At 53.0% G+C, this 20,728-nt stretch overlaps 1 protein-coding gene across 2 annotated transcripts in view; it reads right to left on the bottom strand.

Moving 5' to 3' along the window:
• Positions 1-20,728, bottom strand: part of CNTN4 (contactin 4) — a 765,413-nt gene that overhangs the window by 500,474 nt on the left and 244,211 nt on the right. Inside the window, exon 3 of one of the 2 annotated variants that reach the window (XM_066245034.1) lies at positions 13,041-13,115. The exons of the other annotated variant lie outside the window; for it this stretch is intronic. The gene's annotated coding sequence lies outside the window, so the exon portion shown is untranslated. The remainder of the gene's footprint in view (positions 1-13,040; positions 13,116-20,728) is intronic. 2 annotated transcript variants of the gene reach the window in all.

The following is a 20,728-nucleotide window of genomic DNA, read 5'->3' as shown; positions in this document are numbered from 1 at the left end:
GGGGGGCAGTGACAATCCACCCTGGAGTGAGAGGGGCTGAGAGAGGGACGGGCAGCAGAGAGACCGGCTGTGCCCCGTGCCCGCGAGGAGAGTGGCCGCTCGGAGGAAGTGTCCGAGGACCACGGGCCGCAGCGGAGGGTTCGCCGTCGGGAGGAAGTGCCCAAGGACCACGTGCCCGCGGCGGAGGGGTCACCGTCAGGAAGAAGTGTCCGAGGACCACGCACCGCAGTGGAGGCGGTGTGTGCACCTGCCTGGGACAGACGGAATGCGGGGCACATGGGCGACTGTGCCAGCCCACCCCGGGCGTCCACACTAGGGAGCGACTGTACAGAACGTGCCTTTCAAAGACGTCGGGTCAGAAACTTCCCCTCACACAGGAAGGAACACACGACGCCGTGTCCTTAATGCCACCCACCCGCGGATACGCGGACCTAGGTGAGCGATCACGGCGAGAACTGGTGTGTCTTTTTTCACTAAGACACGGGGAAGTGGACGGTCACAGGAGTCAGGACGTCGGAGCGTGGATCTTTTCTCCTGGGCTGCCGCCCACAGGGACGAGACGATGGCTCAGGAGAACGGAAGGTCAGTCTATGTCCCTCAGCATGGACCTTCCTGAACTCACTGGACACCTGGTTGAACATAGGCTTTCCCTGCAAACAGCAGACTGAGTGTGGGACCCCTACTCGAGGCTCGACCCTGGCCGGTTAGGACGCTCTCCTACCTCTGTGACACGTCTGCGTCACAAACGTAAAGGGATATCTGCAGAATTATCTGGGCCGTTCTTCTTGTTACAAACCGCTGTAAAGATTTTAGACCAGAAAGATCGCTGAGTCCACAGGAGCGAGGGAAGATGGAGAAATCAGGCTGTGGTTTCCTGATGGCCACTGTGGGATCTGACGTGGGGGGGGGGAGGGTCAGAGGTCACTCGCGGGAGCACCTGGACTCGGTCCCTTAAAGTCAGTCACTGCTTCCCTGCTCGGAAGAGTCCCAACTTGAAATGTAGCCTGTTCAGTCATCTTCCGTCTTAGTTTCAAATGCCCTGCAGAGTGATAAGTAAGCCATACACCTCACCGAGTGAGGCCCCCCAATACTTCAAGTCCCTGCCTGGCCCCCCCCCACACACGGTCATCACGCTAGCATCGTCTACATTCCCTGTCTGAACTGTAATAAAAAAATGAACACCCTGGCCTGTTGGCTCAGCAGTAGAGTGTCAGCCCAGCGTGTGGAAGTCTCAAGTGTGATTCCCTGTCAGGGCACACAGGAGAAGCGCCCATCTGCTTCTCCACCCCGCCCCCTCTCCTTCCTCTCTGTCTCTCTCTTCCCCTCCCGCAGCCAAGGCTCCACTGGAGCAAAGTTGGCCCGGGCGCTGAGGATGGCTCTGTGGCCTCTGCCTCAGGTGCTAGAATGGCTCTGGTTGCAACAGAGCAATGCCCCGGATGGGCAGAGCATCACCCCCTGGTGGGCATGCCGGGTGGATCCCAGTCGGGCGCATGCGGGAGTCTGTCTCTCTGCCTCCCCACTTCTTACTTCAGAAAAAAAAACACAAAAAAGGAAAGAAAGCAAAGAGAGGAAAATAAAAGTAGCATCTGAGAAATAATTACCAAGAGCAAAGTAAATAATTATTCACAAACACATTTGGAATACTTTAGAAATATATTATATTTAGGAAGCGATTTCTCTATTTAATAACAAAAGCAAAGCCGGTGATCTTATCAGGATTTGTAGAGCTCCGTCACAGTAGAGACACCAGCGCTTGGCGGGCTCAATCACGGCCAGCTGTCCCCGTGTGACTCTGCCAACCACCGTGGTGACCCTGAGCCAGTCCCTCTTTGCCGGGACTCCCTGAGCCCAGTCCCAGCCGTGTCGGAGCCGGTCTACCCAGTGAGCTGGGAGGAAACTCGTGCATGGCCGGCGTGTTCCTGGGAAAACGTCCCCCCTTTAACAGAAACGACAGGACAGAGAGGGAGCTGGGGGTGCGTCCCTTCCTCACTGTGCCGGGCTTTCAACACTGACGCCATCCTGGAGCCAACACGGCCATCGTGAGGCCCTGCGCACTGAGACTCACCGGGACTCCCGGCCACGGCACCGGCACCGGGACAGCGGAGAGGGGAGGAGGAAGTGCCCGGGCCGCGGCCGACGTCACTGAGCCTCTGAGCGAGCCCGGACCACCTGACCTAGATCTGCCCGTGAGGGCGGAGTCACGCAGGGTCTAAGACACGTGTTCTGCAGCCGAGCGCCTTTCTGAGCGAGAGCCTGCTCCCTGCACGTCCATCACAGAGCTCATGCCCACACGGTCTGCATTTCTCAAATGCCAGACCTCCCATCCTTCAGTGACACCCCAGGGACCTGCTGAGACAACCTGCTTGTCCACAGGCCTGGGGTCACCCCTGACCTCTCCTGTGTACAGAGAGAGGTCGGAGACTCCAACACGACACGCCCTCTTCCCCAGAAACACACTGATATCATGACGCACCCAAGTCCATGGGGCTTGTGGTGGTGGTGGGGGGCTCCCCGCAAACCATCGTGAACGCCCCTTATGGTCCTCAGAGAGGATCCGAATGTCAGACGCATGACTCAAACGATTCCTTTCTCTGCTTTGGATTTTCCTTTTGGTTGATTTCATTTCATTAGAAATATCAAGTGCCGACCTCAGGCTTCTGGACAGAACTCTTTGTGCTGCCGCCTCTGAAGGAGGAAGGGACTCCGGTGACAAGGACCAGCCACAGGAAGTCCATGCCTCTAGACCAGGGCTCCGGAAAGACTCTGGCCGTGACTCTGTCCCCGTCTGCGGAGGGACCCAGGTTGTGTTGGGCTTCAGGACCCTCCTGGGTGACATGGAAAATGATACCCATCCCCTCACGCTCTTCTGGGAAGTGCAATGGGCGGTGTGCAGGTGCAGTGTGACCAGCGGATTCGTAGGTAGCCTCGTCGTTAGCAGGCATCTTGTCACGTGCTTCGTGACCAGGACAGTGCAAGGCCGAGTTCGGGTCTGCGTCTGTCGTAGCCGGTGCCGGTCAAGACAGGTCATTTGCTTCTGCTTGAGAACACGCGTTTCTGTTCCAGCCAGAAGTCTTATTTAAGTAATTACTGGTCATAAGAATAGTGGCGTGTACCAGGCCCTCCTACCCAGACTTCTACATCTATTATTGTATATGATCCCCACGAGTCAGATGTTACAATTCACAGTGAATGGACCAGTGGCTCAAAGACACAAAGTAACTTTATATAGAGTCACCCAGACCTAAGTGGAGAGGCTGGGATTCTCTCGAGAGTGTTACAATGTGTCTGTCTCACTCACAGATTGCAACTGGGCTCTGTCCTCTTGAGCAGCGGGCAGGGACTGGGTGGGAGGGGCGCGAGGGCCGAGGGGGAGGGCCAGGGTCGCTGACCGCAGGCCAAGGCCCGTATGGCTCCCTGGGACCCTCCCCCTGCAACCCTTGGGTATTTGGTGGTAGCCAGGGCCTGCACAGGACTGCTTTTCGTCGCAAAAAGAAGCACAGCTTCAGCCTACCACCCACCCACCCAATGGGGAACAGGCACGTTTTTTCTCGAGTTTTTTTGTTTTTTTTGTATTTTTTTTCTGAAGCTGGAAACGGGGAGAGAGTCAGACAGACTCCCGCATGCGTCTGACCGGGATCCACCCAGCACGCCCACCAGGGGCGACGCTCTGCCCACCAGGGGGCGATGCTCTGCCCCTCCGTGGCGTCGCTCTGCCGCGACCAGAGCCACTCTAGCACCTGGGGCAGAGGCCAAGGAGCCATCCCAGCGACCGGGCCATCTTTGCTCCAATGGAGCCTTGGCTGCGGGAGGGGAAGAGAGAGACAGAGAGGAAGGAGGAGGGGGTGGAGAAGCAAATGGGCGCTTCTCCTATGTGCCCTGGCCAGGAATTGAACCCGGGTCCCCTGCACGCCAGGCCGACGCTCTACCACTGAGCCAACCGGCCAGGGCCTCTCGAGATGTTTTTTAAAAGAATGCTAAGATTAGAGCTTGGGCAGCTGCAGACAAGAAAGAAAACAAATTAAAGCAAGAATTGAAGATGAAAGCTTCGTTAAGGAGCAAAGAGACCTCCCCTTTCCTCCCATGACTAAGGCAGCTGCGGCCCCTGGGACCTTCGGGACAGCAAAACAATTCACACGCAAGTGCCATTTTGTCCACTTAATACGTTCATCTGGGGTCGGCTCTCACAGGAAGTCAATTAATTTAATTTCGAAATGGGACACGTGTCAAAACAAGCCGGCTTTGATGGGGAAGCGACAGCCCGCACGCGCACACCACGCCCTCTTCCAGTGACCGGTTACAGCTGAGACAGGGGCCGCCAGGGGAAGCGTTCAGATACCATGGTAACAAGGGGCTTCCCGCTTGCAGCCACGAACCCACAGCCTCAGGTTGGAAGAAGGCATCACTGGCTGTCCTTAAAAATTGTATTATAGGCCCTGGCCGGTTGGCTCAGCGGTAGAGCGTTGGCCTGGTGTGCGGAGGACCCGGGTTCAATTCCCGGCCAAGGCACACAGGAGAAGCGCCCCTTTGCTTCTCCACCACCCCCTCCTTCCTCTCTGTCTCTCTCTTCCCCTCCCGCAGCCAAGGCTCCATTGGAGCAAAGATGGCCCGGGCGCTGGGGATGGCTCCTTGGCCTCTGCCCCAGGCGCTAGAGTGGCTCTGGTCGTGGCAGAGCATCGCCCCCTGGTGGGCAGAGCGTCGCCCCTGGTGGGCGTGCCGGGTGGATCCCAGTCGGGCACATGTGGGAGTCTGTCTGACTGTCTCTCCCCATTTTCAGCTTCAGAAAAATACAAAAAAAAAAAAAATTGTATTATACTTGACCAAGTTCCTGCCGGTCCCGTCCCCCCCCCCCCGCCGGGAGCACGTCTTCATTCATTCTGCACGCCCAGGCGGGACCCTCACTTTCCCAAGGTCCCCTGCGCTGCCCTGCCTCCTGCAGAGCTGAGCCCAGCACCAGACCCTCAGGGAAGGTGTCCCTGATGCACACACGTTCCTTCCAAGAAATCAGTCTACGTGGTCGGGGTTTTTAGGACGACTTTGTTTGGCAAAGCATTTTCTATTTAATGTCAAGTACCCAAAGTGAAGGTCTCCTGTAATCTTTTTTCTCTAATGACCTTCACGTAGAAGAGAATGACGTGTCCTCGTTGGAATGCCCGTCGGACAGGCTCGCGACGCCCTGCCGTCACGACCGGGGTGAGATGTGGAGAGAGTCCGTCCTCGGCTCTGCTGGCTTCACCTGGTGCTGGTCTAGTTTTAGTCACTTCAAACCTTTTCATAATGCTTTCTTTTTTGTTTGTTTGTTTTTTTAATAAAGGCAGATGGATATTTTATTTTATGTGTGATAGCTTTAGTTCTAAGCTGGGCTCATTTCAAACTGGAGACTATCCCTATAAGAATGCTAGCTTGTTGCACAATATTATTGCCTTTTGGAGGAGGAGAAAGAAAGGTTAAAAGTACCACATGGATCTATCTACGCACAGATGATCAGATCAAAGCTCCCATTACAAAATGCCTCTTTGTAGTAGTAAAAAAAAAAAAAAAAAAAAAGGTCTGACGTTAATGAAACTGAAACACAACGCACAGCACTGGGTCCCTTCAGCCTTGACCTGCACGGCCGATCTCTCGTTATCCTGTTCACCTCGGACACGTCCCTTCCTCACAGAGGCCACTTCAGGGATAATTAGGAACTGCCCTTTCAGGAGGGGCCCGGCGTTTCCACGGTTATCTGTGGGAGGGTACACCCTGGCCGCACTCTTGCCTGGACAGTTGACCTTCAGGGCAGGCACGGGGAAGGCGTGACGCATCTGTCCTGCTGAAGACTCCTCTGTTGTCCCCGGTCCTTATGAAAAGGAACACACACAGAACATCCCCCCCCCCCAATCCCTGAGTCCGGTTCACCGTTCACAAGGGCTCGGCTCAGGAATTTAATCTTGAGTTCTAATCATTATAATAGGCGTTTCTTTTAAACCGGGCGTTAGCCTGGGGCAGTTCGTGCCCACGTTGAACCAGTAAAAAGACAAAATGAAGCTGACACAGCCCGGGGGGCTAGGCGAGGAGGGGACGAGGACGGTTCAGAGCAGCGCGTTAATAAAGCTGCCGCACGCGGTCCGGCGTGAGTTAAAGACCGTTAACGTCACGCGGGAACCTGACGGCTTTCGCGGTCCGCGCGGTATAAAATCGTATAAAATCGCTGCCTGCCATGAGGGGTGCAGACGCGATTTCCAAGGAGACTGCACAGGAACGAGTTCTAGACACCCTGTTCCTAGGTTTGGAAAACGAAGCCTAACACACGTGATCTCCTGTCTGAGGTCACAGCCCCCCCGCCCCCACCGTGCCTGTAAAAGATACCCTCACGCTCTCGTCCAGACCAAGACCAGGGCTCAGCACAGAGCACGTCACGCCTAGTTCAGGAACATCTTCCTCTTAAATCACGCCGTATCTCTTTATATAAAGGCTGCCCCATCTGCAAACATTTATTATCCTGTGCCCGGGCGGTCACTCACCTTTCATAACAGACACAGGTGGGTGATCGCAAAAGCTCGTATTTCAGCAGAGGCGCGGAGGAGCTGAACTGCGGGTTGATGGCGCTGGATGGGTTTTTATTTCGCTTTAAAGTTTTATCAGTAGCCTTAAAGTCAAGTGTTTTTTTTTTAAAAAAACAAACATGTCAGCCCATTGAAGAGAGTTTCTCCTCTCCTGTCTGTGCCTTTCTGCCTGAGGATGTCTGTATGCAAACAGGACGTAAAGGATAACAGTTGCAAAGACCTGTGAGGCTCAGGACTTCGTCCCTGAAGAGCACACAGGAAGGGGACAGACGGTTTCCAGACGCGGTGGTGAGACTCTCACAGACTGACGTGTGCCACGTGTGCAAAAGGCACACAGACTTCAGAGATTTCGAGGGGGGGGAAAGCATGTGAAAAACCTCATGAATAAGCTTTGCATGGATTCCATGCTCAAAGGATGCTATTTTGGACACGTGGGTTAAATAAACTAGGGGATTAAAATACTTCCCTCGCTGACTCCTTCTTTTTGCTAATGCCATTGCTAACCTATCGAAGAGGGAGGGACTTTCATCTGACGCGCGTCTCTGCTGGACAGCATCGCCGAGAACCACGCAGGCTCACGGGCGTCGCGTTAGAATTCCGCCGTGCGGACCTGAGACAGCGTGGAGACAGGGCGGTCACTGCGGCCGACGTGCAAGGTGTGTGGAAGGCTCCACAGGAGCGCTCTTACCTGACGGCCAGAGCACGTCCATGGTGCCCGGGTCACCGTCGACGAGGCTGAGGATTCCCCTCACACCCCCAAGGCGCCCCGAGCTGCGTGGGGCAGAACCAGGATGCGAACGCAGGCCCGTCGGACGCTAGAACCTGGGTCTGCACCCTGCAGAATAAAGCGTGTCCAGAGAGCCTGTGTCTGACTGACCGCCACAGAATAGTGCCTCCGTCTTCCGACGCCGTTCTCGCCGCCGTCCGCCTGGTTCCTGACGCCCGCGTGACTACACGCGTCCACCGCCGTTCACGTGAACTCGGAGACCCCATGCGTCCCTCCGCCGTTCTCCGGCGTGGCTCCGATGGCGCCCCCCCCCCCCACGGCTTCCCAGCTTTCTCCTGGCGGCAGGCGGGCTCGTTCTACCTGACTCAGCTTCCCAAGGTAGGCGCTCCATCTCCCGTCCTCGTGCTCACCACGGAGGTGAGCGCCTAGCCAGCAGACCGAACGGTGTATGAGGTGGAAACATGGGCCCGAAGGGGGAGGGGGCAAGCTAAGTTCTGCGTCTGGTCACCGAATAATCATCCAGAACGGAAAACGCTGGTAGGAGAAATGAGGAAACTGGCGTTCGCTCGGATCGTGTGTCCCCGTCACCTGAAGCAACGCATACGCTGGACTCCCGCCCGACTTCCATTACCCAGCTACCAAATACGAGGTTTGCGCAGTTGAAGATTTGTGGATGAAATTCACGGGCAATTACACTTAGGAAAGTCTTGCGAGAAATATACAATGCAGCTGTAGAGATATTTTATAGCCCGCTTTTTATATTGTGTCCAAACTCGCCGCGGAAGCTGTAAATGAGGCGAGGTCCCCGGAAAAAGGCCCACGCGGTCTGCGTAACGGGTTTGCTTTGACGGGAAAGTCAAGTGCCCCAGACGTCCGCTTCCTTCCTTCCTTCCCCAAGTACTGATACATCGTTCCTGAGTCACAGGGTGGCTACTTCCCGTCCCTGAAGCCAAAACCAGCCCCGTCACCTGAATGATGCTTCACTGTGTCCTTCAGTGGGGCTGCCGGTCTCGAACCCCAGATCTAAACACGCCAATCTGGGCTCCACTGTAACAACTGGGGAGTCCATGTGGGGGCCCGCCGGGCACAGGCTTGGTCCTATCTGTATGGGGTCCCTGAGAACGGTCTGGCCCAGTGCCACCGTCCTGATCACAGGCACACTCACCGAGGCACAGGCACAAGGCCGCTGAGCTGCCCTCATTCAAGGGTGACGTCCCAAATGGCACTCCCGGCCCAACAGCTGGAAGAGTGGGCATAACTCTTTGTTTTGGGACCATCCCTGCAATGTAGAATGCTGACCAGCATCCCTGGCCTCTGCCCAGTAGATGCGAGGAGGGCCCCCTCCACGTGTGACCACGGAGACACCCCCCTAGGCATCGCAAACTAATGTCTCTGGAGGGGGGAGGGAGCCCTCTTTTCACCACGCACCGCTGGGCTAGAACGCAGACTCTGGCAGCAGAGGGGCTGGGTTCAAATCCTAGCCTCTCACCTCTGTGCTTGTAGGACCACAGGTGACAGAGTCAGTCTCAGGGCTTAGCCTCCTGCTGAGGAACATGGGGATCGCGAGCCTTTTCCTACAAGGTGGTCGCGGGGATGAAAATCCTGAGCCTCTAGGAAGTGTCAGCGGGGTGTCTGGCAGGAAGTGAGCGTCGTGCAAGATGTAGCTGCTGCTGACATTAAAACAAAATCATACGATTGAGGCATTAAGTCCGCGGCTAACTAGTCTGTTTGCTGGAGAAGACACGGAACACTCCCGGACTCGGGTTTCTCGTGAATCAACAGGTTGGGGGTGGGGGGGGGAGAGTACACCAAGGGTTTGCTGGCTAAGAGTTCCGGTTCTGGTCCTAGAACAGGCCTGTACGGGCGGGATCCGTGAACAGGTCACCGACGGTCCCAAGACCTCGTGTTTGGATCCAAAACACCTGGATGGTGAAACTCGCACCCCACAGGGTTCTTGTGAGAATTAACCGAGATGATGTCGACAAAAATCTCAGCGGAACGTGGAAGAACGCAGCCAATGCTCGGGTCGTGGCAGCAGCGTTATTACTGTTGGTCTCTCCAGTTATTTAAAGTACATGTAAATACAAAAATGAGGGGGAGACATGGCATTCCGGAGAGGAGCCTCCCTGGAGTTTGGAGGAGAAAAAGAAACTGGACCAGTTCATTTACATAACTTTAGTAGATGTCAGGTCCAGAGTGCCCTGGAGTCAATGCAGAGAAGCCACTTAGCCGGGGACCTCAAAAGGCCAAGGATAGCAGGCGTTTGGCGAGGCATCGTGAGGGTTTTCTGAATGTGACTGAGGTGGACAACCACCTTATTAGGCTGGACAAGCATAGGACTGCAGAGAGGAATGCCAACGTGACTGGCACACTAGGACGCCCAGGGAACTCCCTGGTCAGGCCAGCAGGAAGCCACGGAAAACACAGGAAGCCACGGAAAACACAGGAAGCCACGGAAAACACAGGAAGCCATGGAAAACACAAGAAGCCACAGGAAGCCACGGAAAACACAGGAAGCCACGGAAAACACAGGGAGCCACAGGAAGCCACGGAAAACACAGGAAGCCATGGAAAACACAGGAAGCCACAGAAAACGCAGGAAGCCACGGAAGCACTCTCTCCCTGTCCCTCGAGCCGTATTGCCTGTGACAAGCACAGCATCAGTCACATAGCAGGTACAACGCCACATTACTCACTGATGCTTACAGACCCAGCGATCCAACCCCGGCCAGAGCGTCGGGCAGAGCCGCCAGGCACACCGTAGGATAATCTAGGGGAACGGATCTCCCTCAAGTCCTCCCCGGGGACCGCCTTCACTACGATCCTTCAGAGCCTGGTTAACACCCATCCTGAGAGGCCGGAGCAAACAGAGGTCACCTGTCACTGGAGACTGACAAAACCATCCCCGTCACCAATGACAATGCCGAGGTGCGATCAGGAAAGTGGAGATGACACAACGGTCACCTGAGGCAGAGGTCTGCCCCGTCTTCCTGACCCCTGGAGTCACAGAGGGGTTGCGCTCACGGCAAAGTTCAGACTTCACCCTACCGAGGGTGACACCCGCCACCACTGCCCAGGACTTCCAGAGGACATCCACACACGTCGAGTGACCCACAGAGGGGTTGCGCTCACGGCAAAGTTCAGACGTCACCCTACCGAGGGTGACACCCCTGCCGCCACTGCCCAGGACTTCCAGAGGACATCCACGCAGGTCGAGTGACCCACAGAGGGGCTGCGCTCACGGCAAAGTTCAGACTTCACCCTCCCGAGGGTGACACCCGCCACCACTGCCCAGGACTTCCAGAGGACATCCACGCTCGTTGAGTGACCCCAGGCCAGGGGGGTCTTCACAGCAGGAACCCTCAGAGTGGCTCAGGGGGTGATTCCGGGACAGCGTCGCTCAGAAAGCGACTGGACACCTGAGACACAAGGACATCTGGAGTTAGTGTTGAGCTGGGAGTCCACGCAAGGACCGTCCTGAATGACCGACGGTGGTGACGGCCGTTCGCACACGGGACGACCACTGCAGAGCATGTCTGTCCCCTGCGACCAGCCACAGAGGGTGAGAGGCCCTTTAACTCCACACTCAACACTCTAGGGCAGGGGTTCTCAAACTTTTTGAAGTCGGGGCGCATTTAAAATCCTACAGATAATTGTAGGTGCCCTATAGACAAATTTCTGAGAAATACGTTATAAAAATTAAGTCAAATGTTAAAGAAAAAAATATATCAAGTCCCAGCATGCTTTTATATTAATTAAACAAAATAAATACGACAAAATTAAATTTATTCTGACATTAAAAAACATTTTTATGTTATGTTTTTTGAGTTACGCTCTTTAGAATTTGTTATAAAGAGGGGTTAAAAATTTTTTAAAAATGACAATAAACTTATTCTTTTATATATAGATAGATACATTCTTAGTAAGATTTAGTAAATTCGGCAGGTCCTGGTGCGAATGTGTTAAGTTTTTTCATTCTTGTGTTTATGAGAAACATGAGCCTGAAGTGTCCTAGCAATTTCTTCAATGTTTGAGCATATATTTGAAAGGCAAACTCTCATTTCCTTGTCAATACATGGAAGAATTCCTCTCTTTTTACTCTTAATTGTGTTGAGTGCAGAAAACCCCCACCATACATATCATCTTAACTTTACACCAAAGGATAGAAGAAACTTGCCTCTAGTCTTTCCAGGGAGCATGAGGGGTAGTGTAAACAATCCAGCACCACAGCTGAACAGACTTTTACAACCTAATCAGGCAAGTGAGGTGGGGGGTTGGGCAGACTGTCAGCTTACAGCCAATTCCTCAGACCTCTGTTCCCCCAAAAATCTAAACTCCAAAAACCCTTTGCTTTTGGTCCCCAACAGGCACATATTTTTCTGGAATACCATGGGGTGCACCTGGACATCTTCTAGGGCACCCCAGTGCGTCCTGGCACACACTCTGAGAACCACTGCTCTAGGGGTCTGTTCGAGAGAAATGCGACTAAATCCCAGTGCAGGGCTGGATGGCAGCCCAGCTGCATCTCACATGACAGACCTGCCGGCCACAGGGGCTGTCCGTCCGCAGGGCTCTGCTGCGAGACAGCATGGGGTGTTCCGACGTTGACTGATGGCAGGCACGGGGTTAGCAGGAAAGAAGCACCCGGACGCAGCAGTGACGACCGCCCCACCTCCAGAGGAGGAAGAGCGATCACAGTTCAGCCATCCAGCCACTACTCCTGTCTCCAAAGCTGAAGTGAACCCCTGAAAACCAGCTCCTTGCCTCCCAGGGGCTTGCTGCCCTGGGGGACCCGATGGATAGGGCTGTTCAGCCGGAAAGGGCCGGAAGCAGCGAGCCTTCGGCAGCAGCTGAAGCGTCTGAATGAGAGGCGTGCGCATCAGAGCTCTGAGCGGCTTTTAGTGGCATCTCGGGAAGGCAGGTCTTTTCTGCCCAGCTGCCACCCGCCACCAGCATGGCCACGCGGTCGTCCGGGGCAAGGCCACGACGAAAGGCCGGGTGTGCCACACCCAGGGTGCAGGTGGCGTCCGGCGACGCTACACCTTCATCTGGCCCCCAGGTAACACGGCACCGGGTCTGAGTGCGCCCTGCGCTGCAGACGCACGCTCATCAGATGCAGCGACGAGGAGCCGGTGAGCGCAGTGGGCAGGGCGAGAGGTCCCGCCGCGGCCGCGCTCTGGACCCGCTCCCGAGCTGATCTGACTTCTCCCGGCTTCGCGGTTCACGTCCACACCCAGATAACCCGAAACGAATGTCCCTTTTAAAGACGGAGACGGCTCCTAACTCCTGACGTGAGGGGCAAAGAAGGTTGGAAATGGACAATGTGTGTCCACGTCCACAATGAGGCCGGACCCCGGCAAAGGGCCCCATCGCTTCTGTATGAACCAGGGGGCAGGTCGCCACTTGGGCATCCGCTGAGATGGCAAAGCCACCTGCCCGGACGTGTGCGTCGTTTTCTTAACCACAGCGGCCATGTATCCGCTTGCCAATGTAAAGGGCAACACGGATGCCCACACTTCTCAGCGTCAGCCAAGAAAGAATAGGCTGCCCTCAGCCGTGGGTATACGTGTGCACACACCACACACGCACACACATGCATGCACACACATGCACACAAACGGTGGCATGTAAGGCACACCAGGTGGAAAGAGAATTGTACAACCTTGTGTGCAAACGGAAGCCTGACCTCACATAATCCACTAATGACAACGAACAAAGATGTTCGACGGCAGAGCCGAGAGCCGGCAGGACGGCCGCGGGCTGGTACTTACGAGTGCTGCTACGACCTTGTTTGCACTTTTCCCAACACAAACCCACTAACAAGGGAGCTGACAATGAGCCTCCGCCTGAAAAAAAAGAACCACAATAAAAACAAGACTCTCGGGTTCACCGTTCTCTCCCTCTATGAAGCTCTCCGAGACATTTATGGGCTCTGACTTGGGGGGAAAAAATTAATTCCATTCTTGAAAAGCTCTTTGGTAAAATGCATCGTCTTAACAAGCCCACCCCACCCCAACGGGTCATTTGCAACATTTTATAAGCGGGAATGAAGAGGCAACGCCCCGTGGATATCTCCAGACTCCGTGAAGACATCACAACTCGAGCGCGTCACCCGAGAGTCGGGGATTTCTATTCTATCGTAAATCACGGGCGTACAAGGAGAGAAGGACGGAGCAGATGCGCTGACCGGCGGGCTCCGTCTGCAACACCCGAGAACGGCAGGCATCTCCGCTGGGCAGAGCCCGTGGCCATTTTGTGAAAACCCGTTTCGTCTTATTGGCTCGTAGGAACCGACACTGGATTAAAGACGAAGTCATCCATTGTCACGTTACTGCCTGGTGTAAACTCACGGCAGCTCAGGGAGAAGCGAAGGTGGTCGGACGCTGTGAACGTGGGCACAGTCCCCGGGCGATAATTCACACCGAGCACGAGACGGTGTGACTCAGAACTCAGACCCGGGACTGGCCAGAAGCCCTGGTCTCACCTCGACTCCAGCGACGCTCCGCCTGGCTCACCTCTTGGCACACAGAAGCTAATCACCGAACTTCTGTGGCACACCGTAAGTATACCGTTTTTTGTGATCTCACAACAACTACAAAAAGGGTATAATTCTGATTCGCTGACACTGGACAGCTGTTGTTGTCGGCTGTTGTCATTTTTCTTTTTAATTTGACAATCTGAGGGAAAAGAGGTCAGTGCCTCTGCCCTGACTGTATAATCAGGCGTTGCGTGTTCTAAAAATTCTTGCAGCCCCCCCCCCCGCCCCCAACCCGTGGGAACATCACCGCTCTAGGCAAAAGTGATGAGTGTCTGTCCCTCTCTCATCCTCTCAAACGGGCTGGCTCTGCACCCGGCGCTTGTTAGCTCTGCCTGTCCCCATGGCTGGTGGCAGATACCTGGTCTGAGCAGGAGTCTGTCAGAAATAAGTGCAAAGCAGATATGCTCCTCGGTGTAGCAGAGAGTGGTCCACGTCCCCTCCTGCGGGTGGTGCTGGACACACCCACGAAAACAAGTGAGGGAGCCCCATGATGTCCCGGGCACTTTTTCCCAACTCTAGTGACCGTGATGAACTGGGTATCAGACTTGGGATGCCAGCTCCTCTGGAGAGAACGGCAGGAACCAAGCCCTGCCCGAGGACCTCCACGGGGCACGGAAGGTCTGCATTCAGGTGAAGACCACCCACCGGACCCCCTAAGCGGGATGGAGCCACGAACCGACAGCTGATCGTAAGCAGTGTACCCGGGAGTCTGAGCAAGCACAGGCCAGGGGCAGCCTCTGGTCTGCTGTGTACGTCTAGACAAGCGAAGACAGGGTCTCGGGCAGGGGTCGTCAAACTTTTTTATAAAAACCGCCCACTTTGGCAGTGCTGGTCAACCTGGTCCCTACCGCCCACTAGTGGGTGGTCCAGCTTTCATGGTGGGCCAATCGCAGCACTGTTTGGTTGCGCGGTAGGGACCAGGTTGACCAGCACTGCAAAAGTGGGCGGTTTTTATAAAAAAGTTTGAAGACCCCTGGTTGGGGAATGAAGGAGGCTGGGACCCCACTGGGGTCAGCGCCTGCCTGTAACACGGCGTTGGACGTCATGGCCTTCTCCAGGGCAAAAGTTACAATAAAAAAAACAACTGTAGCCTGACCTGTGGTGGCACAGTGGATAAAGCGTCGACCTGGCAATGCTGAGGTCACTGGTTCGAAACCCTGGGCTTGCCTGGTCAAGGGACATATGGGAGTTGATGCTTCCAGCTCCTCCCCCCTTCTCTCTCTCTGTATCTCCTCTCTCTCTCTCTCTCTGTCTCTCCCTCTCCTCTCTAAAATGAATAAAAAATTTTAAAAAAACTGTATATGATTCTTTACTGTTTGGATTTCTAACCTTGCATACGTGCTGTGATTTAAATTTATTTTTTTAATGGCCGCAGAGACACTACGGGATGTGAAGTAGGGTGAATGTTAATTTGTTACTAAGCAACAAAACCCGTAGATATTATTTTTTAAAGAGACACCTGAATACCTTTGAAATGTAACCAAAATATCCATAATGGACCCAAAGGCTGTAGTAGTAAAGAATACAGGCTTTAGACTCTGGAACACGGCTGCTTGGGTCCGGGCAACTAGTTTGTGACCCGAAGCAAGGCATGCTGCCCACTCTGTGACTTAAGTTTCCTCGTCTGTCAAACAGGGCTCACAGTCCTCCCCTTACAGGGTTCTGAGGAATCAGAGTTCTTACATATAAAACACTTAGTTCAGTGGCCAGCACAAAAAAAAAGCTGTTCCAAGGTGACTGTGCTCCCGAGAGGACACTGTATACTCCATTTTCCGGAGACATGCTTACGATCAAGGGAGAGAGCCCTCCTGCTGCTCCGTAAGTGCTTCCAGTTGTCACTCTGCACAAATGTAATTTCCTTTTACATAAAACTGCTGGATCTCAGTTAGGATTTATAATTTTATATAATTTATTCATTTATTTATTTTCAGTGAGAGGAGGGGGAGGCTTGTGCCCCGACTAGGATCTACATGGCAAGCCCACTAGGGGGCAATGCTCTGTCCATCTGGGGTTTGCTCTGTTGCTCAGCAACCGAGCTCTTCTTAGCACCTGAGGTGGAGGCTATGGAGGCATCTTCAGCACCTGGGGTCAACTCCCTCCATTTGAACACCATGGCTGCAGGAGGGGAAGAGAGAGAAAAGTAAGAGGGGGGAATGGTGGAGAAGCAGATGGTCACTTCTTCTGTGTGACCTAACTAAGAATCGAACCTAGGACATCTGCACGCTTGGCCAATGCTCTACCACTGAGCCAACTGGCCAGGGCAATATTTTGGTTTTGAGTCAGACCGTCCTAAAAATTTTGCCTCTTAACCAAAACTCTAATTCACCCTGTTTATTTACTGTAGTGATGGCTACTTTATAACATCCACCTTCATGGTAGACCACTCTGTTCTTATTCTGCATTGTGAGTCATCAGAGTCTAATTCTGTATAATCTAAGTCATAATCAAATGAATGTACAAAAAACCCCTCGGGACCCACATCATTTAGTTATTTTATTTTTACTTTCCTAATAAACAGTGCATGATACATTTCTGAACTCTACCTCTGAAAAGCTTCATGATTATAACCATGGTATTTAATCCCAGTGAACTTCAGTTTCCTAATATTTAAAAAAAAAAAAAAACAACTTTTTTATTGATTGATTTTAGAGAGAGAATAAGAGAGTGAGAGAAACAGCCACTTGTTGTCCCACTTATTTAGGCATTCATCGGCTGTTTCTTCTGGGGATCGAACCAACAACTTTGGTGTAAGAGGAGGTCACTCTAACCCACGGAGCTACCCGGCCATGGCCTCAGTTTCTTCATCTTTAACATTACTAGACTTCTTAGGGGGATCATTGTCAATTGTATAAAAGTCTAATCACTATGCTGCACACCTAAAATTAATATAATACTGCATGTCCACTGTAATTAAAAAAATAAATTTAAAAAATAATGTATACTTGATTATAGTTTGCCTCAATACTTTATGTCGTTTAAAATAATGTTTCATGTATATAGAAACATGTTGTATTTTACAGTTATCACTTTAGGGGGCATTTTTGCTATTCTCATGAATTTTATTTTCGCTATTTTTTTAAAATTTTTATTTGAGTGTTCGTGGCAAATAAATGGACATCTTTCTCATCAAAATATTTTTAAGTAGCATGTGGTTTGTGACGGACGTGAATGTTCACTGTACGTAGCAGACTGACTGGAAATGCTGCAGACATTTTCTGATTCGGTAACTTGATGATTCCGACTTGATTACTTTATTTAACGAGCTCGTCACATCGTCACAAACGCGGAGACTGTTCTGTGCAGAAAAGACTGTTCCATAAACTAGGTCATTTGTCACGATCGTGTCTTCTTGGAAACATATCAAAGCTTACAACGTGTTCACACGGCCTCCGTGTCGACAGCTTCCTTCCCCTCAAAGGAAGGTTACAGGATGATCGTGCAGGGTCCCTGGGCGCGGGGAAACGTGAGAGAAGCAGCTCACGGTAAGGGAGAGCCATGACTATCTGCGGTGACCGAGACCTGTCCAGCCGTCACAGCAGGCGTGGCCATGTCTCAGAACTCCGCGAGGAGACGGAGCACGCTAACCGGGGCGAGTGTCTCCTGGGCACGCGGCGATGTCATCAGGCCCTTCCTGTCACCGTTTCCTAAGTGCTGCGTGCAATCTTCCCTTCACATGGGGATGAAGTCACATGCTGTCTGTCTAAGAAGAGACTTCTCCTCCCATACCCTCTGCTCTGGCCCCTGCTCCTCCCAACTCCTTCACAGACATAAAGAAACATGACAAGCCCTGGCCGGCTGCTCAACATAGAGAGTCAGCCTGGCATGTGGAAGTCCTGTGTTCGATTCCCGGCCAGGGCACACAGGAGAAGTGCCCATCTGCTTCTCCCTCCCTCCCCTTCTCCTTCCTCTCTGTCTCTCTCTTCCCCTCCCACAGCCGAGGCTCCTTTGGAGCAGAGTTGGCCCGGGCGCTGAGGATGGCTCCATGGCCTCTGCCTCAGGTGCTAGAATGGCTCTAGCTGCAATGGAGCAACACCGCAGATGGGCAGAGCATCGCCCCCTGGTGGGCATGCCGGGTGGATCCCGGTCAACCGCACGTGGGAGTCTGTCTCTCTGCCTCCCCGCTTCTCACTTCAGAAAAATACAAAAAGAAACATAATAGATACTGAAGGTGCAAAAGCCTGCCTATCATGAATGATAAATACCAATTCAGTTAATAGAAATTATAAGACTAAAACATGGACACTTTTGAGTTTTAAGAACCCCTGCCCATGTCCATCCTCCCTGTCCGCCCCGCAAATACACTGCTCACAAAAATTAGGGGGTATTCCAAAATGAGCATGAAGCGATAAAATATCCCCTGATTTTTGTGAGCCGTGTATGATGGGTCCCGTGCAAATGAATAAAACGACAAGCTCCCGCTGCAATCATCGATGAGGAGCAATCAGTGCTCTGTAACCCATCGCCGGGCTGGAATCGTGCGAACCAAGTCCCTTCCCAAAGAGGATCTCTCTGATGCCTCCAGCAGGCGGCGAGGGCGGGACTGTCGCGGCAGAGAACCCCTGCGTCAAGCTGGTGAGGTCACCTGAGGTGGGCACCGGGCACGCGTAAGGCCTGGTGGGCCGGCAGTGACCGAGGCTGCCCGGCGCTGGAGTCCGAGGCGTGCTGGACCGTCCTGCCTGAGCCTCTCCTCTCCCCGGGGACGCAGGGGCGGGGCGGGTGGTAACAGACACCCAGCAGAGCCCGTGCGGATGTCTGGCCCCCAGCCCGCTGGCTGTGGGGGCTCCCTGGGCACAGCCATGGCTTTGCACCCCCCCGGTCCCCCCCCCCAGTCCCTGTCACTGTCCCCTCACAGCGGGCCTGATTCCCAGGCTGCCTGCAACTCAGAACTTGACTCACGATGCCCGAGACAGCTAAGCATCAGCCGGAGCGCTCTCCCTGGACGAGAAGGTCTACGGGAAAACGGAGATGCTTACTTCCTGCCCTAAATTCCCGGCTCTGACCCATGAGGGAAGGAGAGAAGTGGGTTAAGGTTTCTAGACGTTTCCAGCACATGTCTGTGGAGACTGTAAGCACGGTGGACAGATTTTTTTTGATCAGTTTAAGGCAGGGGTCTCAAACTCGCGGCCCACGGGCCGCACGAGGCCCGCCAAACAATTTTGTGCGGTTCGCAGACTAATCCACGAAGTTCAAAATATTTTGGATAAAATTAAGTAAGCCTAGGGGCCTACTTGTATTTTTCATTTCTCTAGCATCCTAGCTAGATATTAGCTTAGTTAACAGCAGTTGTGATGCGAACTACAGTTTCTGGTCGTTTTGTGACACTGAGTAAACTGCATGTACGATTGTGCTTGTTGTACTGATTTTTTTTTTGTTTTCAACTGCAGTGAGAAAAGTGTTGCGTAACAGTTGCCTTTTGTAGACCTAGTGCGGCCCGCCTAACGGCTGTGATCTTGCTCTGCGGCCCACATGCTGAGTTGAGTTTGAGACCCCTGGTTTAAGGGATTTACTGGAGACGAGGAAGGCACAGGACACCCCTAGTCAGGATACGGTGATCAAAGCACCAAAACTGGAACACTTCATAACCGCTCAGGAAAACCACACACAGCCAAGACAACCTGCTGCAGCAAAACAGGCATTTTAACACGATTGTGAGGATAGGTACAGATGGACATCAATGCAGTCAACTGATTATTGAGAAAATCATCAATACCGACGTAAGAAAAAAAAAAGAGTAACGCGTAGACAGCAGTATATAAAACAGTAATATTGCAACATGATGAGTTAGTCTATAACAAATATATTTGTGATAGACACATAAACACATAATACATAGTTTGGCACTGTATTCAACCCTCTGGGGCTGATTTTTTAATAAAGACCTTCCATTCAAAACTGCTTTAAAATGCAAAGTGAGCCATTCCTGCGTATTCCAGATCACCATGAATATATAATAAAAGGCACGGAGCTCGCCGCCGACACCCCAGACTGTCTAATCCGGCGGAAGACATTAACGGGAGCTCTAAAAATATAATTAAATTCCAGAGAGCAGGTAATGTCGCCATAGGGCCCATGTAAGCTATTATCTACATTAATAAAAATTAAATTTAGACTCTATCCATATCGGAATCATAATATGCCTGGGTTTCAAGGTCATCGGTATTTCATTACTTAAGGATATTCCTTCTTCTCTAGTCTCATAACTTAGATTTGATTAATCTTGAGGGGGGAAGCCAAACTCCTCTTCTTCTCTTCTCTCCCTGCTTTCTTCTCTCTCTTTGGTGGGCAGAGCTAGCTCGTGGAAGCACCACGCCCTTCCTCCCTTCCTGCCTTCTCCTGCTAAGACAGGAGGGAGGGACCCTGTGATCCCGTCTCACCCGGCCACCTTCCTGATGCGCCTTCCTGTTCTCACCTCTATACGCTAAGCAGAGGAAACTACCGGAAGCAGGCCCTGCTCCGTGTTTTCTCTCTTATTCCAACATCGAGGTTTGGCTGAGTCATGACGGACTCTTCCCGGGACAGGTCACCTTCGGTTCAAAGCTGGAGGCGGGAGGGTCCTCTGGTCCAAGCCCGACCCTCCACTTCCTCTGCAGCCGGACGCCAGCACCGTGGTCACTGAGCGTCCGCTCCCCGGACCTGCAGTGAGGTTGGGTGCACCTGACGAGACCTTCCCACCAGGAGAGCCCACCGCCAAGCTGCCGTGCCCAGTGGTGCAGCCACCCGCCCTTCTGATGCCCAAGGTCGTGGAAGAATAGACGCCATGCTCTGAAAAAGGCAAACCCGTCCCCTCTTCGGCCTCCGCTCCTCATACTGTATTTCAACAAGAGCAGCAAAGCAAACCCTTCCTCGGCTATGTAAGGAATTTCTCCTTCTGCTACAGGGCTGCAGAGTTAAGGACTGATAGAAAAACTATGATTATATCTT

Source organism: Saccopteryx bilineata, chromosome 10 (assembly GCF_036850765.1).
Source record: "Saccopteryx bilineata isolate mSacBil1 chromosome 10, mSacBil1_pri_phased_curated, whole genome shotgun sequence".
NCBI classification, from domain to species: domain Eukaryota; kingdom Metazoa; phylum Chordata; class Mammalia; order Chiroptera; family Emballonuridae; genus Saccopteryx; species Saccopteryx bilineata.
The sequence above is the reverse complement of the archived record's forward strand: the minus strand, read 5'-3'. Positions and strand labels throughout refer to the sequence as shown.